Here is a 20,976-nt window from a genome sequence, read left to right as displayed (position 1 = left end):
ATGCACAGCGACGGATGAGATAACTTTGCATGTTCAGGTTAACCTATTCAAGTACAAGGAGGGCTAACAGCTGACCAAGGGAGAAGTTTTGCCACGGTTTTGCAAATGATTATATCCTCTAAGCATCAGAGAGGATTTTCCTCCTTTGGACACTAAAGTAAATTCTGATGTATCTTTTGAAGAGAGAAATAGATGATTCTGTCCTTGAGGATGCAGAATTCTTTTCTGGCCACGTGTTTATTTGGTTTGGGTTTTTTTTTTGTTCAGACATCCTTTTGGAAGTGCAAGGCATGTTATTTTCAAAGCATTTGCTGGATGAATGGACCCTCCCCCCCCAATAAAGTAGCATTACCTAAATGAAATAATCTACCAGGTTTGTTCCATGGCAGTCCGCTTTCATGAATCCATGCTCTGGTTCTTCCTAGCCCCAAAGCTTTGAAGAAGTGCGCTCACGTATGCTGTGTGCAGGGCAATGTCTCACAGTTGGGCACGCGTGTGCAGCCAACAGGTGAAGAAATAACCACCCAGCCGTTGCTTTCTCCTTATTGCTTTGCCACGTGTACTCCCCTCTCTGCCTCTTGGAGGGGGAAGAGTCAGACCAACAAAGCTTGAAGCTCCCCCCTTTTTTAACACCTAGTGAAGGTCCCATTTGCCTCCCTGCGGATTTACGTGTTTCTGTACTTTACACAAATAATAATGCAAATATCCACTGTAAGAGGCAGGTATTTATTAACTTTAGCTAAGTTTGTGGGATCAAGCTATGGTTTAACAAGTTATTTCAGGAGCAGCAAAACTGATTTCTTGTGTATCTCTCCACAGCGGATTTTCTGAAGCATATCGAAGCTTGTGTTTGTCAGCTTTCCTTTATGGGAGGTGGCAATTTCTTTCCTTTTTAGCCACAAAACCTGTACAGACTCTTTAGGTCTTTGAAAGCTTTGACCCTCCACAAAATGCTATTTAAACCAGATGCCACCTCAGAAGTTGAGGGGTGTGCGTAGTAGCAGGTAATGAGTGATTGAGCACATGTCCAAACCCCTAAATACTGTCTTTCCTCATGGAAAAAATGCTAAAAATCCCCACTTGAAGAACATTTGGCTGGGTTTGACTGGTTTTGAGGACTAGGCAGCTTCCTGCATGTCAAAAGCTTTGAGCAAAGGTGGCATAGATCTGCCTGAAGAGGAGCAAAAGGGAAACAGGTAAAGCATGATGTCCTACTCTTTGTAGGACCTAAGTGATGGTGAGGCCTTCCCAGCGTGAAAGGACTGTTGCTGCATGCAATTCTATAAGAATGGGTCGTGGGTTTCTCCTAGGTCCTACAGCTTTCTGCAACTGCGGACCAGGACGTAGCCTGGCCCCACGGCCCCAACAGGTTAACGGCACAGGAGGCTGTGTGCCCAGAGAGCCTCACTTACCGTCTTTAAGGTGTGCAGTCTGACCTGTTAAAATGTGCTTATTTAGGTCTTTAAGTGTCACTGAGTGCTAGCAATGATAACATACCTGTAAAACATCAACCAAAATAGTACCAAATAAATCCATTTAAAGGAATGCTCTCTGTGCTCCCGTGTCTCCTTAGACCTGCACGTGACCTCTGTTCTGCAGCTCTTCTGTCACAGAAAGCTGGCAACGCCCGATCCAAATGTAAGAGTTATGAACTGTATGCTTGGTTTGTGCCAACTTTTGATTATCTTCTTTTTAATGATACATGTGTAGTCTTTTATTATCTGTAAACTCAAATCTCAATGTCATTAGATTGATTAATTTGAAGTCAAGATGGTATGTGATACATCAGCTGCAGAAAAATATTTGTGGATAAATTTTGAATTACTTTATACCCTACTGATTTGATTCTGTTCATATTCCTTCAGTAACAGATTTCTTCAAACATTCTGAGAAGTTCAGGGGCAGGAATATTTGGTGAAAATCAAATTAACCTTCTCCCACAGCCAATAGATGAAGTGCTTAAAGTGTATTTACTCTGCAAATTTGAATTTTGTTTTCTTAAACAAAAGATGTACCACATTTTACATCAACACTGGTATATGGAGAGCAAGTGTTAAGAAGAAAGAGATATCTGATTTGTTACTCAGATTTCAATTTTTCATAGGCCAATGGAACAGTAAAGGAGATTTTCTGCTGCTTTTGTCCATCTCAACCACTGATGGAGGTGACCAAGGTTTTCCAGAGTGATTTTGAAAAACAGCCTCAATAGTTTGAATTGCTGTTGTGTCTGAAGGGCGTACAGATGGTCACAGCCTGGTAACTATCAGCAGAAAACCTTTATAATTTAGGCAATTGCTATTAACACAAAGGTGGAAAGAGGGACAATATAATTTATCAAAGGCAAATTCATGTTTTGATTTGGTAAAGCACCAGTCTAACACGGCTCAGAGCCAAGGGCACTACCAAGTGTCCGCAAGCAAAGGAGAAAGGACATTTTTGGGAGAAAAAGACCAGCAGTGTAGAAATCTCTCTATTCTAAAAGTGTAAAGGAATTTCACCTTTTGCAATGCCTCAAAGTTTTTACAATAACATTGTTCCCAAAGGTGTAGTGTTGAAAGAAACGACTCCTGCGAACTCTAGGTCTGGTGTGAATGCAGCCTCTTCGATAAGCAGCTTCTGAGGACCTCCTGTGGGACAGAGCAGAGGACCACACGCATCTTGAACAATCTGTAGTGAATTCTCATAGCACCTATAACTGCATTTAAGGATTTATTCCTTTAGAAGACAAAACCAGCAGATATGCTTGTTATATTTCTGGTTGTAAAACATTTTTAGAAAGAATAGCCGGTAGATGCTGTGACCAGTGAGGTAGAAAGAGCTGGACCATAAGATCGATCAGACCAAGGTATGTCCAATTTGTATTCTCTCCCTGACAGCGAATTAACGGTGGGTACCTGGGGAGACAAGAACGGAGCTAGCTGTCCGTACTCCCCAGTCTCCAGCTATTTGCAATCTGCAGTGCCAGAGGTGGCATCTTTGTATTTAACAGCCCTCGATGGACTTCCCCCAAGAAGTTATCTTGCTGTCTTTTGACCGTTGGAGACTTATTTCACATGCTGTTACTATCGGCTGTTAAAATCTTTCTAAATGGGAGGTGTGCGTTGTGTGTCCCGTGTTTGTGAGAAGAACATCTGAGCTGGCTGCGATAGCACTGGTAGCAGCCTTCCTTCTTGGTGTAAACTGGGAGCTACTGCATGGTTTTAAGCATTCGTTGTGTCCTTGAAAGGAAGATATTTTTGTTGGGCCAATACAAAATAGCATGGGTGACTGCATGTGGCTACAAGGTAGGAAACATGGGCTACAGTAGATGCTGACCTGCCAAGTTAGCTTAGATGAATCATTCTTCTCTTTGTCTCTGTTTACCTTTCTGCTAAGTTTTTGACTCTGATCGGATGAGAACATTACCCTGCCCCGTCTACAGTCGGCTTTTTTCCTGTTTTTTTTTTTTTTTTTCCTGTGCTTAAGTAGTGTGTTGCAGTGTCTGGATTATAAACACGGCAGGGGAATGTTTTAAATCCCCCAAATGGGGATTTGCAATGTAAGTCTTGTGGAAACATTCCTACTGAAATTGGGTTACATAAACCTCCGCAGAGTGCGGACTTGTGTTGTGGACATTGCTCGCTCCTTAGTCCAAGTCAACTGCTTGGTTACTGCCAAGAAATTCAGGAAGTTTCTGTACCCCCTCCCCTTGCTACAGGGTGAAATTTACCCCTTGGTAAGTGTTGCTGTGGCCTGTGAATCCCTTCCTTTGTTCTTAAGTGATCAAAACAAGCCTGACGCAGGATTTTAGGTGACCCGGAGGTCATGCAAGAGAATTTCTGCCAGAAGGTTAAAATTGCTCCGGCAGGATGGACAAAGACAGGGACTCTCCATATGCAAATTCCCTCAGAGTGGGAGCAGAGCCTGCAGAAATGTGTCGTGAAGAAAGAATAAGTTAATATGTACAGGGAAGAGAGGGAGAAAGGAAAAGGGATGTCTGACAATTTATTAACATCCGCAGAGATCTGAAAGAGGCCAGCACTGGGAACGGGGAGCTTGCCCTGAATTTGTCCCTGGTGGGCGGAGGGCCATCCCTGTTCGTGAAAGGTTAGTTAATGTGGGATGCGGTCGCCTTTGGATGTAACTCGAGCGGTCAGGTGGCAGAGGGTGTTGCAAGTTACAGAAAGGTCTTGCATCTGAAGATACAGCCTCTGATCCCAACCTTTGATCTCAGCTGCATCTGGAGTGGGGGAAGAGTTCGGCAGATGGCTTTAAAAGCTGAGCAGGTCGCTGCCAGGGGAGCCAGCAACCAGAGTGCCACGGGGAAGGGAGTCCGAGTGGTACCCACCTCTGCCGAAGAGAGAGCAGTCCCACCGAATGGAGGTTTGTGAGTTTGTGTTTCTCGTGCGTGGTGGCCTGCTTGGGTTGAGGGAAACTTGGCACCAGGGAGTCCCTGGATCAACAGGTGTAGCTGCATTAGACTTGGTTTTGATTTGTCATGGTGCTCTCATTTAACAACAAAAACATCCCCAACAAAATAAAACAGATGTACAAAATAATGGTATAGTTCAAGAATAGCCCTCAGTTGGTTTGGCTTACAGAATGGAGGACTGTGATTGTATATGCTTGTTCTGAAAGACAGCAGTTCAATGAATTAAGGAAAGAAAGGTGGTAATATCAACTGGATCGAGATGCAAGGGCCTTGATCAAGCAAGTTGCCTGGAGTTTATTTATTCTGAAGTTGTCGATAGTAGCCTTAGCCAGTTTCCTAAAGAGGAGGGAAGAATAGTGGATGAAGAAGACCCAGTGTGACCAATGAAAAACACTTTTTCTAAAAAAAAAAAAAAAATAGGTAATGAGAATAAAGCAGGAAACCTATAGGGAATGGTGGATGGAGAAATGAGAAGTCCAGACGTGTATAACTTCACGAAAAGGAAATTGGGGTAAAATGAAAAAGCCTACGAGTGAATTTGAGCCAGACCATGGCTATACAAAGGCAACTCTCATGATTTTTCTCTGCTACAAGAAAAGGTGAACAAAGAGGTGGGGGTTTCAATGCTCTCTGCATAAAGCAAAGATAAAATCTGTCAAGGATGGGGTGAGATGGGATAATCTCGAAGAGCTGACAAATGAAATTCCACACACAATGCAACTGGAGAACAACAAATGAAATGTAATGTCTCCGTTCATTTAAATATAACCTGGAAAATTAAAGGTCCGTAACTTTACTTCAGTGGTGCAGCAGGGCCTGAACAATATTGTGGGGGGAAAAAGCAAGCGTGTTCCTGGAGGTAAATGGGCATTGACGTAAGAAAACAGGGGCTTCCCAGAGGACATCAAACAGCTTAGAGAACAGCTATTAAAGAGGAAAATGAAATGGTAAAATATTTCCTTGAAGTGGGTGTTGGAGAAGGAGCTGCTGTGGTGCCTCATGGAAATTAAGAACAAACCTGTAGAAGATGGGGGGTGGTGCAGAGAAACTTTAAGGTGACAAAGACATGGCTGAGAGGGTGGTAATGGAAGAGGTAATGGCCCGTGAGAGAATGGCTCTGGGCCCTCCTTCGTGCTGATGTCCCCGCAAACCACGGGGGTGCCACAGGGGAAAGGAGGGGAGAGTGTAAATGTTTCACACTGCTGTCTGTCCATGGCTCGGGCAATACAGCTCTCTCAAAGTGATCCCTGAAGTTTGGTTCCTCCAAGTCAGCCTCTGGAAGCCGTGTTTTATAGTCAGGGAAGTAAGAGTTGAAGGATGTGATTTTTATTTTTTAGTGTACGCTACATTTTCATTTAACTTGAGTTCCTCTCTTTGGTTTTCTGTATTACGTAAGAATTTGCCTTGGTATAGGAAAGCTGGACAATGAAGCTGATGCCATGCTCCTATTTTATGTTAATGTCTTCTCAATAAATCTCCCATTAAACAGAAAATGAAATTAAATGTATATATTAATAATGTGAGGCTTTTAAAGGTGGTGTACAATTAGTTGCAGTTTTACAAGCAGAATGAATTGGTGGTAATAAAAAAAGAATATTTCTTGTTAATCCCTGAAAATATATTTAAAGTTCAGGCTCAATCTTTTTAAAAGACTGCCAAAAAAGATTTGAATTTGAGGGCCCGAGAATTTTTGCGTATCATAAACTTTGGTAGATTGAAAATAAGGAAACGTGTCCTTACTATGCTCACCCCTAAATCGATTTTATTTTGCCTAATTTCAGAACCACTAGGACACATCAATATTTCTGGGAGCTCTGTATTCTCCATAATATTTGAATGGACTAAATTGGGTAGAATAGCCATAAATGAAAGAAAAAGTGCAACGTAATGCATATTTGATAAGTAATAAAAGCTCTTAAACATCTTGTCAATGGACAATCATTCCAACGTGTCCACAATTACTCTTTAACTTGGGTTTACTTTTAAAATCCCCCCTTACAGCAGTGAAGCGTAGTTAATATAATTCTAAAAGAATTGTTTTTATCTATGCAAGAATTTAGACGATGGGGGATAACAGATTCTCCATCGGAATAACTTGTTCCATATATTCTGGGTGCCTGTAATGGAAAAATAACATCTCACGAATTTCTATCAGACCATTTTATTACTTAGTATCAGAACAGGAGAAACTTTGCAGGTACAATCTTCTTTGCTGCTGAAATTACAACGTAGCATCCTTCTTAGTGTAACAGGACATATTCCTTATTATTTTGTTGTAAAAGACCTTAGTTGGTCTTCTCTTGATATAGCAATGAAATACCAGAAAACCCAACACGTTGCCACCCTGAATATTATCCAGGTAGAAATTAGAGTTCTTCAAGACTGGATTTATTAAATATTAACACTTTGGACTAGTGTTTCCTCCAGTTACCACTGCGTTTTGCTCATCTGCATTGGACAGAGGTCTAGGGCTGTAGAGTTTTTTCTTTATGTTAAGAGTTGAGTAGCTCTTAGGTGTGCACTTGCCAGGTGACCCTTGGAGCAACTCGGTGAAGAGTGCAGCAGCTCTTGGCCTATTTAGAGTGCTTTCAAGTGAGGGTGCTGACTGACACAGGTTTCTCTGCCTGCCCGTTTCCACACACACCCTACAGGCGTGCTACCCGGAGCCGCACAGCTCCTGCCCCAGGCTCGCAGGCATGTGGCCACCTCAAAACACGAGCAGTAGTCATGCCTGCTTGGACTTAACTGTGCAGATGCACCCGTGATAATCTCAGGCAAGCAGTGGAATAAACTGGCTTTGTTTGAAGGGAGATTAGGCAAAAGGACTTCTTCCACACTTTCATCTTCCAGTGAGGATCCTGGGCTATAAATGGTAACGGATCCTTGGGGGGGGGTCTCAGTGGAGCAAAGCTTGCAGCCACATGTGCAATGCAATTTCTGCGTGCTGTTGGACTGCAGCTGACCACAAGTCTTTCTTGCCCACAGTGGCTGATAGTGGATGCTGAGGGTGAGAATGAGACTGACGTGTGGTGATCCTTCTCCAGTGTAACCTCTCGGCCTTTGAGGGCCTCCAGAACCAGCAGCAGTGCCTTTGCCATACTGAGCATGGGCTTACCTAAATTTCCTTAAATAAAACGTAAATGGGGCTCAACAGTCTCAGATTTAAAAAAAAAAAAAAAAGAAGACTGTGAAGAAATGTTACAGTAGGAAAAAAGCAACAATTATCTTGGGGGGGGGGAATTGAAAACACTCAGTGGAGGTCTGATGATTATTTTGCAGAGGTCTTCCTGAACTCTTCCCTATATTTCCTGGTGTATCTGGAAACCTCATCCAAAAGCGATGTGGTATTCTCCTTGGTTGGGGCTCTTTTCCCTTTCACCACCTTTAGTTGCCAGCAAAATGATGGCAGTGTGGGCACGGGTAACCAGAAGAAAGTAGGTTTTCTGTTCCCATGGTCCCTCTTAAGGAGAGGAGCAGGGGGAAATACGGCTTCTTTACCTAGGTGAAGTAAAGGCTAAAAGGGTTGTGATTGCTGTCACTAAAACCATCAGGGGATAACACTGGGGAAGGGGAGAAAGCCTTTGAGCTGTATAAAGCCATCAGCACAAAACCATTATAAAACAGAAGCGGATAAATTTGAGTTAGAGGGCAAGTGATTAACGAGAAGTGGGAGGCCCTGGGACAGTGTCTTCATGGGAGAAGCAGGGAATAAACACTTATGGCAGTTTCAGAGTTTAGAAACTAGGTCTCATTATATTTACACCGTGTTCTTGAACTGTCTTTCAGCTCCTTGTCTTAATGCTGATAAGTTCAATTCACAATCTGGGGGTGCCCCACATGCTGTTGAGATTGGAAAGGAGATAACATGTCTCTGTCTACTGTGCATGCTGACAGTTGCCCAGACGTGGGGGGAGCTTGAAGCCTGTAGCTTAAGGGCCCTGTGTTAGTGTTATCACTTAACAGCTGTAAAAGTAGATGAAAGAAAGCACAAATTCAGGAGTATATCTGTAGGCACATCACTAGCTTAAAATAATAGGGTTTTTTTCTGCTATTGTTCCTCCTACTTCCAGTTTGAATCCAAACTGCATCTCTGAAGAGGCAAGGGACTCTCAAATAGATGCAAATTACACTATACTTTTCCTAAAGTGTTTGGTTGTTTTTTTTTTTTTTCTTTTTGCAAGGTAAACAGAGGTCCCTCTCTCCCCCATTAGCTGACTACTGCCTCTGACATTCAGCAAAATGTGTCCAGCTGATATCTGGGCCTGCTCCTCCCCTTTGGCTCTGATGGTGACCTTTTCTATCAGCTTCACTTGCTTCTGAGTCTGGAATACATAAAGGCAATAAACCACCTTTTATCTACAAAGATGCAGGTGCACCTACCTGGGCACCCTTTGCTGTGGGATCTACTCCTCTCCCCTCTGGTTTAACGTCTTGACCTTGAGAGGAGACTTGTGGATTAACTCCCAAGAAGCATGTAGGGTTTACTTTTTTTCTGTTTACCCTTATTTTATTTTAATGGCCAGGGAAAATGGGAAGAATGCAAATGAGTGAATGCCCCCTTTGATCTGTGTTGCTCCTGAGCATAATCTGCTAACCTGGCAGGCGCCAGGCACAAGAGGAATTGCTGCCCCTAAGTAGGGAGAAACTTCAGGCACTTTGCAAGCAGTTGCTTGCAGTTTGCTTGTTGGCTCGGGGGAAGCGAGCGGCCAAGAGACCCTTGTTGCCTCGCAGAACAGGGGAGCTGGACGCACTGTGGGGCCAGTCACGTAATGGAAATTATTCTTTTAAGCAGGGATAGCCTGAAATCATGAGGTTTTCCACCCACATCTGAAAAATACACAATGAAGTGTTTACCCTAAAAACCTTACAACTGTGGCATCTGCTTCTCTCTGAAGGGACGGCCTGAACAAGGGTGACAGAGGCAACCTACAGAAGCCATCTCCCGAGGTGAGACACCAAGCTACCGGCTGGATGTGGAAGAGAAAATGGAGGCATTATCTTCAGTTCTGAATGAGGTCCATCCCTGAGCACGGAAGCCGTGGGAGTATTTTGAGGGTGTGTATTTAAAATACAGGTGGAAGGGCTGGATGGAATTATTGGAGAGGGAAGGGTGATTTTGGTTGTGTTAGAATTGAAAAACAGAGCTGTAATTACCAGTAAAAGATCAAGGCTTCAAGACTGGGTGACCCTCTGTACCTCTAAATTATTTCACTATAATTTAAAATGATGCCTGATTACATGGTATGCATGTACTGTAAAACACATATCCTTTGCTCTGCAGGACACCAGGAAGTGGTTTTTGCTCTAAAATCTGGATTGACCATGTCTCCTCCAGTCCCTTCTGACCTGGGCTATGTACCCCCTGACGGTGGATGGGGTTGGGCAGTGGTGTTCGGAGCCTCCATCTCAGTTGGGTTTGCATATACCTTTCCTAAAGCTTTCACAATCTACTTTAAAGAGCTCCAGGCTGTTTACAGCATCTCCTACAGCCAGATTGCCTGGATAACATCCATCATGTGTGCTACCACCTACGGAGGAGGTAAGTGAAGCAAGACAGTATCTTTCTTTGGAAAAGAGGAATTCTGATCTCTACACCAAAAGTGGAGGGAAGAATATATTTCTTTGAGAAAGTGCTTGGAAAGCTCTACCTGCCAATTTGGTGCTCTGTTTTCTGATGATGTGCATTGGCAAAACAGAGAAAACCAGTACTGCTGTGTGTTTTATTGACAACATATGATATCGTCAATTCTTGTTATTTCATCAGCATTCTTGCTATGTGTGGGTGGAAACTTGGCCATGGTAGAATGATTTGAGTATTATTTAGTATTAGTTATTTAGTATTGCATATTTTGTTCTGTTCATACTCTTGGCTTTGCTTTTGAAACAAAAAAAATGATTTCCTGAACTCATGATTCTAGAGAAGATGCTGGAAACTCAAAACCTGAAGTTTTGCTGATGAACAGGCACAGCATACATGCATATAAAACTTGAGATAGTATGTAAATACGTTTTTAAATATTCCCTAATTCTGTTGCTAAAATCTTGCTGCAAGTCATTTATAAAGAGATGATGTTTTAGATTTCTCTCTGCGGAATCTTTCCAAAAGGATACATGTGTCCACAGGTTACTTCAAGTTAAAACATTCACTGAGTACTTGTACCTCAGCTGCAAAAGTTGCTGTTGTGCCAAGGTTGCGGGAAGGTATTGCTTGTCCTCATAATGAAGTCACCAAGTGGATATTCTCAGAAGGATGTTTACCTCAGGTACTGATGTCAGGTATCGGTCTGCCACTTTGATCTAAGTAGTTGGTGTGTATCTTCCTGTTAATCTGTTAATGGTTAGTAGAGGACCATCTTGCTTTTAGGTTGCTGGTGCCTGTGAAGTGTGGCTGCTGGAGGTTATTGCTGGGCTTTTAGCAGACTCATGGCTGTTCTTAGCTTGTTTTGCAAGAGTGAAACGTAAAAGGATTAACGCTAAGAACACCAGAATAGCCACACCGACTCGCATCTACCTAAGTCTGAATTCTTTCTCAAACAAGGTTGGTGACACAGTCTTTGTTAAAGAATTACAAACAACTCATAGATGGAGCGACCCTCTTGATACCCCCCTGCATTCAGGGTGGTGTGGTTTGGAGGCTTCCTGGGTCAGACGCTGCAGACATCAGGGCTACTCTCTGTGTACAGAAGTTGTGCATACTCATTTCACGCCCTTTAGGAACTGGTTTTACATGGCAATGAAAAAAGAGCTGTTTTGTCGCGCGACGGATTAAGGTGAAAGGAGAAAATTTCTATAAGGCTCACCTGGCACTCGGGACAGTGATACACATCGCTCTGTTGGTGCCCTGAGCAATGCCCGTGACTCTGTGGACAACCTGTGTCTTTACTCTTTTGACAGCTCATTCCTAGTGTTGTTGAGCGTGCGATTCCCGAGATGACTGTGTGCCTTGGAAATCTGGCACAGGAACAAGCAACTTCTTACTTACTGATCCAAACCCAGCCCTTGTCAAGGGAGGCTGAAGGCTTCTGCTGCCACCGAGCCAGCAGCTGGTCTCAGCCCATTCCCAGTGGGCAGGTACCGATGTTGCCAACCCACTGGGGTTGATTGGCATGCTCAGGGTTCGGGATGTAAGTGACCAGAGAGGTGTGAGGGATGAGTTTCTTCCCTGTTTGCAGAAAGACCCTTTTCAGGTTCGCCTGGAGTTGATCAGCTGGGCAGCAAGGAAGCTTCGTTGGGCTCTTTGGGCTACAGTCACTGCTGCAGGTGGACGGAAAGGTTTACTTCCAGGGTTATTAAATCATCAGATCTGCTGGGCACCTGTTTCCCCTTGAAACAATGAACGTGTATCCTCTGGCAGCTGTTTGGCTCTGGTGGTTTCATGTCAGGAGCTGAGCAGGGCTAATGGAGTCAGAGACTGAGAAGAGATTCAGGTTGCAGGGGCTGTTAGAGGGCTGTTTTCCTCAGGGCGGCTGTTCAGGGCTCTCTGAAAATTGGATGTCTGAAACCGAGCACCGAACTTCAATCTGGTTGAGACTTCTGGCTTTTAATTTTCCATATTCTCTGTGTTAGGGCACTCGACACCCGGACAAAGATACAGAGGAGAGTACAGCAAGGGAACTGCTCTCAGTGATCTTGATGGGGGAAGACGCTGTTACAGTACAAAACTTGTGGCTTTCATCATCGGTCTTCCCAACTTTAAATACAGACTTTTATGAAGTCTTGTTGCTGCAGAGCTATCATTAAACTGCACAAACTACAGCCGCATGTGCAAGTGCCTGACTTTCCCAGGTGTCGCATGTAACAACAGGAGAGTGTTGGCATAAGCAGGAAAAGACAAGATACTGAGAAGCAGGATGACTCTTCCTTTTCACCCTTGCATACCTTTATACAGACTTTGGGCTAAGAAGTCAGTGCTGGCTGGGGCGGGGGGGTCCTGGCTCACCTTTCCTGGCATTTTCACACACTCCTGTGTTCATTGTTGCCAGAACACCCTTCCTCTCTGGCAGTCTGTCCCGTGGTGTGGTATGGTAGCTGTTGCTCTTCACCTCACTCAGTTTTTAAATCACTGCAGCATCTGGATTAAAACAAAACAAAAACCAACTATGAAAGAAATAGATCTTGAAAAAAAGTCATAGGAAGAATCCCTGTGTAACGATTATAGACTCTTCTAGAATTAAGGAAGATCAATTGTCTCTTCTGTTCTTGTGAATGATTAATAATTCTAAACGTTTCCCTGTCATGTTCTCATCTTTCAGTTGTTGTTTCCAGTAAATGATGTTGACACCTCCATAGATCTGAAAGCAGCAGCATGCTAATAGTAATAGAAGAGGGAATGACAACAGATTTAGGAGTTTCATTTCAGGGAATAAATATCTTTGAGTGCATAAGTAATTGAATACTCAGTTTGATCTTCCTTTCAACTACACCAGCATAAATCTAGAGCAATTGTGTAGCATCCAGTGAAGCTGCATGCTGTGTTTGAGGGAGGAGGAGAGCACCATAAAGCCTTCCCAGAGTGGTTGAGGGCATCCAGGGGATCCTTTAGGGAGAATTATACCTTTAAAGCCCAACTTTGTACCTTTAAAGCCCAACTTTAGTTTTATAATATTCAGAAATGCTACAACTAACTGTATAGAAAGTAGTTGTTTAGGGCAGCATGTGTTTCTTAATTAAAAAAAAAAAAAAAAGCTTCAACAAATATTGAATATTGTTTTGGGGCGAAACTTTGGCTGCACTGTAGTCAGCAGGCACCTCGCCATCACCTTTACTGGAGGCAGGATTTTGTTTTTCAGCTGCGAAGTTTGATCTGCTACCTACAGCACTAGAAGCCTGGCAGATTTCAGCCCCATGCATGGCATTTGGTAAAGGGGGCTGAGAACTGAATGAAATCTTAGAAATTAATTCTGTGTCTGTGAACACTTGGTTTCACAAAGGTCTCCAGGAATGTTAAGAGATGGAGTGCCCTATAAATGTGACCTAGATAACAGGTGCATCTTTGAAGCCTGTCTTATGAGGAGTCATTTCTGTGGCACGTAGGGGGCTCTTGGGAAGGTCAGTCTGTAAACCTGGGATTACAGCAAGCTTGAGCAAATACTACGTTTGGACCAAAAGTCTCCTCTTTTTGATCTTGTGGGGTAACATGGATGTACAGTGTCAAAAGTTCAACAAGCTCCTAAAGAACAATCTGTGTAAGACCTTGAAAGTTAATACTAAAGCATCATGCTTGATCTGCTGACAACGGTCAGCCAGAAGGGCAAAGCAACACAGAAAATGCAGGCGCAGGAGCCCGGCTGAGTTTACCTACAGTAATGTTGCGTATTGCATCACCCTGTGTTAGGGGCACAGAGGGCTGATCAGCTATCCACGCTGCGTGAGGCATGAACTAATCTCTTCCCTTGTTTGATTTTCCTTCTGGTTTCCATATCCCAGCATTTAACTGGATTTGAAAGGTAACGAAGGAGCTTGCTGGGTTTCCTCCACTCCACGAAGCGGAGCTGGTTACGTGCGGAGCGGCTGCAGACTCGACCCTGCAGTCCTGCTTCCCAGTCGCTCTCCTGCAGTCCAGCAGCCTCACTGGTGACAAAAGCTGCGTGGTGTCAGCTGAGATTGGCTTCTGCTTGGTGCATCCTTGTCCTTGAAGCAAATCAAAGGTGCCCAACATATATGCAGGAAACAGCAGTACCTGCTCCTGCAATGCTACAGTCCTAGAGGAAGGTTTCATGGGGGAATGCACGTTGAGAGCAGAAGCCCTCATGGAGGCCTGTCAAGGCAGTTTTATTTGATGGGCAAAAAACCCCGACAAAGCCCCAGCTGCCTCTTTATGATAGTTTCCAGCAGCTTTAATTGTCTATACCTCTAATACCTTAAACCTTGGGTGAGGTGGGGTTAATTTTTGGTGAAAATACCTGCGTTATATAATGGCTCAGAGTACTGTGATCTGCAAACAATGCTGTCCCGGAGACTACTTGCAAACTGGTGTGATATCCCCCTGTCCCCAAGCTGCTGACCCTCAGTTCAGGCTCAGCCAATGTTGTGCAGTTCCAGATTCTGCTGTTCTGGAGAGGGAATTGCCCTTCATGGTAGCCCTGTAACATGTCTTCTCTCTCAAACATCTGGAGTGCTTAATGAGATCTAAAGCCCTCCACCTCGTTGAAATGTTATTCAGGCAGCCCTGAGGCAGGTGATCCTCTTTCTGTCCCACTGACAGAACTACTGGAGAGTTTAATTGTGGCAGGACAGCCTTGGCGATGGGCTGGGGGCAGCAGTGGTCTTTCAGACTCAGCTGTGCCACAACTGCTTAGGGCCATGCCTTGAAGAAAGTGGTTGTGGAGGGGCAGGAGGTGTTTGGACCCTGCAGTCACAATTCATTGGTTTCATTCTAAGCTACAAATCTTTGCTAACCTGGTTCCTTTTCATGAAATGAGTAAGGACACTCTCACAGGAATATTTCTACCAGGAGACCTGTGGGCTCAGTGGAGGTGAGCCCAGGCCCACATGTTTGGGCTGTAGTCCACATCCACCACCCAGAAACTCTGTGACCTTCTGGAGACCAGCTAACATTCATTCAGGGTGAAAACTATAGTAATGTAGCATCATAAGCGAACAGGTCTAAGATACCTGCAGGCATCTTGTCTAATATGGCAATAATTGTCGAATAAGGGCGAACACTGCCCTTGGAAACAACTCCAAAGATTTACGTGGTTGCTGCCTTTCTAGTGTGTTACCACCATCTCACGTCTTCTGAAGTGAGAGGGTGCACAGGACCACACGAAAGGAATTATTTTAGGTAAAACTGGGATTATGCAGTGACTCTTAAGTAAGTTGTCTGAAAGTCGCAGAGGATGCTCTGAGGTGAAGGTAGCCGCTGTCTCTGTCACTGGTGTAACCAGCTGTCCCTTGTGGGATCAGCTACTCTCTGATAGCACTGGGGATGGGCAGGGTGGTACCTGTATGTCATAGTTTGTGTTTACCAGGACTTCCCCTCCTTAACAGGGTAGAAATGTAGGTCCTTTATTTTGTTGTGTGCTTTTGCTTCAAAATAAGAATAAGCAGGCAAAGTGGGCAAGGCAAATTGGGAAAACATGGGGTAAAGTACTGATTTTAATTTGGCAACACTGAAGTGCCTTTATTCACTACGTGCTTACCTTGAGTAAAAGGTATGAACTCGTCGTCCTGTGGTAAAACCTCACAGCAAGGGAAACAAGGCTTGAGTCTGGGAGTGGAGAATGACAGGGTGGGAAGGCAGAGGCTTCCCTCTGCACACAGTGTCCTCCAGTAGAGAGTCCCCTTTACTTGCGGTACAAATGAAAGAGTGGCCTGCTCTGCTCTGGCTAATGTGTAATTAGACCTTCAACACAACCTTATGCCCCAGCTGTTTGTTTGCCCGTGTTCATGTGCACAATCTGAAATGCCAGCAGGCTCTGCATTCAGCAGTATTTGGAAGAAACTACAGTGTTTGTCCTAATTTTCAATCGTTCAGGGGTTGGCGTAGCCAGAGTTCTGCCATAAAAGTTAATAGCTAAATTCTTGATGCATCTTTGAGTACTTCAACCATGTTGTTTTCCCCTTTCTGTGCAGTTATTTTCCAAATAGAACAGAGGAAAATCCTACTGGGATTAAAATGCAAATGAGACAGAGATGCAATAGCAAAAGAATAATTTGTTTTAATTCCCCACTGAAAACATTCCAGTTATTAGGTTTAGATTAATTGTAGCCATGTTTTTACCAACACAAATGTTTTGGTTTGGGCTGCTGATTAAACTCCTGCAACAGGGAAAAAACGGAAGAAGTGACATCGCTGCTTGGTTTATTTTATCTCCAGGATTCCAGCACATCCAGCAGCAATGCTTCATGCACCTGGCTGGTTTGATGGCACAGATGTAGGGCTGGAGCCACCTAAGAAGTTTGCTGGCTCTGGGGAGAGTTATTTCATGTCATATGAATCCCTCTGCCTGCCTGGCCTTCGTGCTATTAATACCAGGGTTTATCAAAAAGCAAGTTTGACATTTCATAACTTTCTGGTTTGCTCTCTCCTTGACCCCCTTGTAAAACATTACTTGGTGGAAAGCAGAGCCATGAGGCTCTGCCAGCGTTCTGGGTGGCTCCGAGCAGTGCCAACGCCGACGTCCCCTGGCTCCGTGCAGTGTCACCCCGCCACCAGGCTCAAGGGGCGCGTGGGGCTGGTGGCTCTGCCTGCAGCGGAGCATCTTGCACAGTGGCAAAGAGGCTGCGTGGGAATTAAAAGTCACCCCCAAAATAGCCACAGGGATGTCAAGGGAAGCAGATTGACCATGCTTGACCCACGTGTGCCTTATTTGGAGCATGTGTGGGTGCCGCAACAGTGGGGTGCTGCCCGCCTCCCTCCTGCTGCTCAATGCTACAGGAGCCTCTGGGCAGAGTTAGGTTCTCTTTAATTAAAACCTTGGGTATGAAAATATTAGTGGTAAATCCCTGAATGCTGGAGGTCTTGTGGCTAAACACAGAGGAATGTGTTGTATCAGCCTGGTCACGCTCAGGGTGAGGAGAGTGTGGGGGCATAAGGGTAATTCTGCACTCGCTGGGCAGGGAACTATTGATCTGTCTTCAGGCTTGCATTTTGTGATTGCATCTGGTTGGGGTCCAGACCCAAGAATTTTGCTGAATTCAAGTCTTTTCCCAAGTAATAATCTGTATTAGTATGGATTGATCCCTTACCTAAATTTAAGAATATTATTAGGAACACAAATGTGTGTGCTTATTATCAAAGGACTGGGAGATCTCTCTCCTAAGACGAACTGTGATGAGGAAAGTAATGGTACCACATCCAGGGCCACGGGGTCCCTTCAGTTTTGCAGACAATTGCTGCTTATAATATCATTCATGAATTCAGAAGCTCCATTTTAACCATGGTTATGGATTGGATTTTGCTGCTGATGCCTTTTATAAGCAAATGAAAAATGACAACAGAATAGTTTTGAAAAATGCAGGTATGCCATGGAAGTGAGACTCACAGATACTTTAAAGAAGTGCAGTTACCTCTTTAGGTGCTCGCTTACCCAGTGCTGTTTTCATGCAGCAGAGCTAGGTATGGATTTTTTTTTTTTAATGTGGAAGTGATTTCTAAAGCCTTTAATTGACTTTCAAAGACTCAATGAAGGAAAAACACTGTTGGGGAGAAATGTAGTTCCTACCTTTGGCTGCAATAAAATGCCTTGCGTAAAAGGCTTCAAACAGAATTCTTTCCAAATACCAAAGTGGTCCACTGAGAATAAATAGAAATGCTTTCTGTTCTTAGATGAGCTCAGGGTTGGGGTTTTTTTGTGTGTTTGTTTTTTTTTTTGTTTTTTTGTTTTTTTGTTTTTTTTTTTCAGGAAAAGAGAAAACACTCAAGTTGTCAACACCATGCAGTTTTTTTGGTGACCTTATATTCTTCACTGTGAGGGTGATGAGGCACTGGAACAGGTTGCTCAGGGAGGTTATGGGTGCCTCCTCCCTGGCAGTGTTCAAGGCCAGGCTGGATGGGGATTTGAGCAACCTGGTCTAGTGGAAGGTGTCCCTGCCCATGGCAGGGAGTTGGAACTAGATGTTTTATAAGGTCCCTTCCAATCCAAACCATTCCATGATTCTATGATTTTAAATATTGTTCATCAAACCTTCAGCTTCAATAAGTGAAGGACATTAGTTAATTTGATTTAAAAATCAATGAGATTAAAATATCTATGAGAACTGTCACAGAAAGCTTTGCAAAGATTGGAAAATGGGCCCTTTTGGGGAGAGAGGAAGAGTTTCAAATTCTGCCTTGCTCCTGGCCCCTTTTCCCGCTTTGCTCCTCTTCTTTCAGCAGCTCTGGAGTGGAGCACTGGGAATACAATAGCAGTCACTTATTTACATGGAGGACTGCGACAGAGAAATGAGTCATTTGAAAAGGTATTTTGCAATTTTAATCAATTTTGTTGCTGCTTGCCAGCAAATTAAAAAAACTGCCCTCCAGGAAGCATCTGCTGTCTGTGGATGAGTAAGCGGAGCCTGAAATGTGAGGGGAGCACTCACATAGGCAGCTACTGTGAGATAAGCCCCAGTCTCCCCAAGCTGCTAGGAAGTCCCTTTTGTCCTAGTGAGCCCAGGATTTCTACTGTCAGTCCCACCCTCTGCCCTCAGGCTGTCCTACTTTGCTTGTGAGCATCTCTTCAGAGCAGTAACGTGAGGGCAAAGACTAACCATTTTCAGACACCTTTAGAAATCATTTGTTTGCCCCCATTATCTCCAGCTGCAACTGGTTTCCTGTTCCAGTTCTGAGTTTGCCACCACTTTGTGTGAACATCTGTCCAGAAGGTGTCATGCCAGGGTTTGCTGCAGAGAACGTTCTTTAACATGACACCAAATTTAGTATTTCTGCAGGAGGAAACTCCCGTCTTCCAGCCGAGGTCATGGCTGGAGTTGTATCTGCTTCCTCATCCCTCTGCTCCCGGGGGTTTCCATCTGCCATCCCCACCTTCTGCACTGCTGCTAAGGATGCCCCCATGTTCAATCTCAGGTGTGTTTATTTAGATTTGGTGCCATTTTTTCTTTTTGGCAGAACACAGAAACCAGCTGCTGAAACAAACTTCATTTATTAGAAAAATCCCACTAATCCGAACGCTCATCCCTCTGCAGGAAAATGGAGGAAAACAGCTGTGTCCCCTCGTCCATCCCCCTGTTCAGCTGCAGCCAGAGTTTTCATACTAGAGAGACTTTAACTGCCTCCTGCGATGGCAGACTGCCCGCCACTGCACCCTGCGCCTTCGGGCAGGCAGGACTGTCCATCGTGCAGGCGATGCAGTAAAGGCAGGTATCCTTACGGCCCATAAAGTGGGTCTGGGCTGTACCAAACCAAAACTCTCCAGGTCATCACGCTGTGACCCTGCGCCTCAGAGTAAAGGTCTTCTGGTCATTTTAAGTTTACTCAGTTTTATAGGAAGAAAGAAATAGTAGTAATAAAACATCTTACAGACATGTTGTAAGGACATCTTTAAAGCCCTAGATTAACTGTGCTGGGAAAATGACTGAGCAAGGCACTGATTCTTCCCCCTCTCCATTATTGCTTAATTGTGTATATAGAAAAATGGGATTAACAGTAACACAGAGTCTGTTTTAGGGGCATTATATGGAAGGTAGAAAAAGGGAGGAGGGGAGCTCCTCCTCATTTCATCAGAGACTGATATATTTGTACCTGAACAGAAAGTGGTACCGCTGTTAAAATCATGCTGTTAATTCAAAATTAGAGAAGAAACACCAGTCCGGAGCAGCAAGCTTTGTCTCCTCATTCCTTGGGGAGGGAAGAGTTCTGTACAGGTTCAAATGTGTGAGACAGGGCAGTGGCAAAGCCTGACTAAACCCCTCATGAGCGCAGGGATTTGCTCTTTTGTGGACTACCTGGGAAGGGCTCCTGGCATCCCCATGCAGAGGGTGTGGGCAGGCAGGGACCTCCTGTCGCAGGCCAAGCAGGGGGGAGAAGCCCATTCAAGTTAAGCCTATTGGCTTAAAAAGAAGAGGAGGAAAGAAAAATGTGAACCACAGCAGTGTTTAAATGCAGATTTTTAGAAACAGTTGATTTCCACACACCTAATGAGCGTGAGTTGGGTTTTTTTGAGTATTAGGTTGTCCGTTTTTGAAAACAGACCGAATACAGCCTTATAGAAGATTAGGGAGGAGCTGGTCTGAGCCTTAACATGCAGAGAAGCCGAGGGGGAATGGATGCTCTGCTTAGGGGAACTGGGAAGAAAGAGCCATATTTGCAGTGCAGGTAGTGTGACTGATTTGCAGCAAAATGACTTTTGCCAAAACGATTCATAAAATCTGCCCAAATCGTACCCCAGTCTTCACACGGAGGGAGGAAGGTCTCCCTCTCCTGGGAGGCTGGAGGCAGAACGGGAGGTGACAGGGTGCTGATACTCACCTGCCACCTCCATACGGATTTCCCCAAAATTTGGGCCAGGAGAGCACACAACTGGATTCCTCCAAGACCAGTGGGGCTGGTACTTAAGCCAGGGAGGGGCAAGGCTGAGCAAGATGCATGTCTGGTAGCGAAACTGCAACTTTCTAGCAGGATCAAACGCTGCTAATGTTGCCCCAAATGGACTTCAACGTAAAAACTAGAATATACAGCGAATTGGTGAACGTAAACAGGGGATGGACAACCGCCCAAGTTGCATTGATGCAGTGATACGGGGACAGGAGAGCAGCCTGCGACTTTGTAAGGAGGAGAGAAGAGCTGGGATGCTGGTGGAAACATGGGGGGGGGGATAAATTTCCATTTAAATAATTGAGGATGCTTTAATTAACACCCGTGGGGTGACTGAGGGCTGCTGCTGCCTCCCGCAGCGCCTCGGCTTGGGGGAAAAAGAGGGAAAAGGGGGGAAAAAGAGGGGAAAGGGGGGAAAAAGCAGAAAGGCATGCCTGTGAAGCTCAGAGGAGGTTTGGTCTGTCCTCCCCCGTTCTGCTGGGGCGGGCTGGGAGCCGGGGCGGTGCGGGTGGCTCCCCCCGCCCCGTCCCGTCCCACCCCGTCCCAGTGGCCGCGCAGGGTCGGCGCTCCCGCAGGTGGGTGCTGTCGG

This window comes from Leptosomus discolor, chromosome 9 (assembly GCF_034619465.1).
Source record: "Leptosomus discolor isolate bLepDis1 chromosome 9, bLepDis1.hap2, whole genome shotgun sequence".
In the NCBI taxonomy this organism is placed as follows: domain Eukaryota; kingdom Metazoa; phylum Chordata; class Aves; order Leptosomiformes; family Leptosomidae; genus Leptosomus; species Leptosomus discolor.
The sequence above is the reverse complement of the archived record's forward strand: the minus strand, read 5'-3'. Positions refer to the sequence as shown.